This window comes from Belonocnema kinseyi, chromosome 10 (assembly GCF_010883055.1).
Source record: "Belonocnema kinseyi isolate 2016_QV_RU_SX_M_011 chromosome 10, B_treatae_v1, whole genome shotgun sequence".
Classification (NCBI taxonomy): domain Eukaryota; kingdom Metazoa; phylum Arthropoda; class Insecta; order Hymenoptera; family Cynipidae; genus Belonocnema; species Belonocnema kinseyi.
In genome coordinates this window covers 74,668,988-74,671,797 of record NC_046666.1, presented here as the reverse complement: position 1 = coordinate 74,671,797, position 2,810 = coordinate 74,668,988, and the positions used below count along the sequence as shown (strand labels likewise).

Here is a 2,810-nt window from a genome sequence, read left to right as displayed (position 1 = left end):
CGACCTAAAAGGAGAGTATGTTGAAAAATAAAACCGACTTTGGCCAAAAAAACGTCTCCGTGTTTCATTTTTCAGGGACTTATCAGACTGCCTAGTACTTTAGAAAAAAATGTAGTTTAAAATCGATTATTTAACAGTAGTTCGTAAGAGTTTTATTTTTTACTTTCTCTTTACTGAAAGGTTACAATTGTTATTTAATCCTTATTATCAAGGCCTCATTTTAATCTTTAAGGGATTATCTACAATTATAGTTCGGTGGTGTTAATTAAAATTTAAACTATGATTGTTTATAACAATAATAACTGTATGATTTCTAAATTATTATTTTTTTAAATAAAGTCAACCCAAATAGAAATGAGAGAATCCTTCGAAGAATAAAATGAGGCCTTGATCATTAGGAACAAATAAGAATGGTAACTTTTCTCTAAAGAGAAAGGACAAACTAAACTTCTGGATAACTACATTTAAATAAACAATTTTAACCTAAATTATTTTTGTCTGAGGTGTTATTAGAAACCTTCGTCAAGATTCAGAGAAATTAATAATAGATGTATTTTTTTCGATTTTATAAATCACTTCAAAGATGGGCAGTCTTTGAGATTGATTTTGCGTAGTGCACATCCTTAACACCGAACCAATCAAAACTATTCGAAATTATATCAAAATCTGTATCCAATGCAATCCGCAATAATTTTAGTCAATTCGTTGTTCTATTTAAAATCAACTTTAGGAAAAAATGACAGAATTTCTGATTTAGAATGAGCTTGCAAGAATACAAATTTCATAAAATTATTTATGATGCTATTCATCGTAAAAAAATCAGAGACGAGATCGTGAGACGAGATCTTGAGAGATCTTGAGACGAGATCTCTCTATCTTTTTCTCTTTGATTGTTTAAAAACAATTTATCTTTCAATACCTTCTTCTTATATGCTCAAACATTTTTTGTCTCATTTTATATTCTTATAGACAGCAGATTATTCTCAGTGGTCTCAATATTTTTCTGCGAATGTTGACCTGGCATGATATGACTCAACGCTCTCAGGAATGTTGTTTAAAGAGTCTTCTGAATTATAAGGATTTTCTGCAACATTGAAAGTGTTGCATTCATGATTTTTAAAATTATTTAAAATTAATAACGACAATACTTTAAAATAAAATATTAAGGGGGGAAACACACATATACAAAAATAAAAAAATAAAAATAGACCAATGCATTCATTTCGAATTAATAATTCTTTTTCATTCAAACATTAAGTTTGAATGATGTTAATGAAAAAAATTTCGCTACAGAGAACCCATTTTGAAACTACTTTAAATGACCATAGCTTCCTTACTCTTCAATAATGTGTATAAATATTATAGGTCAATCGATTTGTCTCTTTTATATTGTTGCCCCAACTTTAAATTGTGTGAATGAAAAAATTTCTATTGTAAAAACCCCTTTTAAAAATATCGTGAATTTGCAAGAAATGTAATAAAGATTTCTGAATCATAAACATTTTTTTATGAGGAAGCATAAAAGAATCAATCAAAAATTGTTTCTATCTTTTTTAGTGGTGCTGTATTAATAAACAGTTTTCAAGCAAATGACGTTGCTCCTTTGTTTGATTAAAACCTCTATTTTAATTAGAGTTAAACAGAGATGTATCAAAAAAGATGACCATTACATTTATTTTTTACTCGCAAATAAAAAAGAAGGAATAGATTAATCTGGAGAGTAGAAAAGTCATAAAGGAGGGTCAGTAAAGCACAAAGAAGAGAAAGAGTAATTTTCGCAATGCCACAAGAAAAGTACAGAGAAAAGAGATAATCTAATTAAAAAAATATATAGAGCATATTTTATAGTTTTAACCACTATTTTTTTCGATTACAATTTATATTGAAAGTTGCAAAATTTTTGACTATATGGTGTTATATTATTACTAAAAAATTGAATAGAATTTTTCGGAATTAATATAGTAGATTATTCCAAAACGTACCAGAATCAGTTGAAAATTTCTATAAATTTATAAAAATGTATATACTTTCCTGCATTTTATTTAATAGATTATTCTTAAATTAAAAAATATTCTGTATTCTTATACAATATACTGAAACTAGGGGTGAAAAGTCGTTTATTCAAATTTTTAATACACGTTCAGACATGCTTGGAAAATCATACTCATGAAAGTAGGCAAAAAATAACTTTACATTGAACAATCTTGTTTTCCTTAGGTTATGAAAATTTTTAAAATAAAAACTACAACTTCATCAGAAGAAAATTTGCATAAATCGAATTTCGAAAACTGGCCTTGATTTTAGGATCCATCTTTCATTCAGAAATAAATGATAAATTTTCATTTAAAAAATTAAGATAATCTAAGGAAATCAAGCCGGTTTGATGAGCAGCTAGATATTTTTCTATTAAAAAGAAATTCTAAAGTTTCTGACAGCAAGTTTTTAGAATGTCTATTTTGGAAGACAGAAATTATGTAAACCAAAAAAAATGTGGCTATTTGTACAAAAATTTTGGTACAAATAGGTCCTTTTTCTAGATCCCGCTAGTTGTACCGAAAAAAATTTGGTTATTGGTACCGTAATTTTTTTACAAGTAGCCATGGCCATTATGGAAAGTTCGGTACTTTTTTTAAATATTCTAAATTATTATAATTTATTTTGTGAAGTTCCATAATGTTCACGAATGTTTTAATAACTAATAAAATGTTGAAGAATGTACAAGACAAACAAAACGTACAAAGTTTTTAAGAAATAGTCGAATTCTTAACTGAAATAGACAAAATTTTAACAAAAATTGAAAAATTAGAATA

At 26.8% G+C, this 2,810-nt stretch overlaps 1 protein-coding gene across 1 annotated transcript in view; it reads left to right on the top strand.

Annotated features, from left to right (window-relative positions):
- Positions 1–2,810, top strand: part of LOC117181677 — a 59,072-nt gene that overhangs the window by 51,135 nt on the left and 5,127 nt on the right. The window lies entirely within an intron of this gene.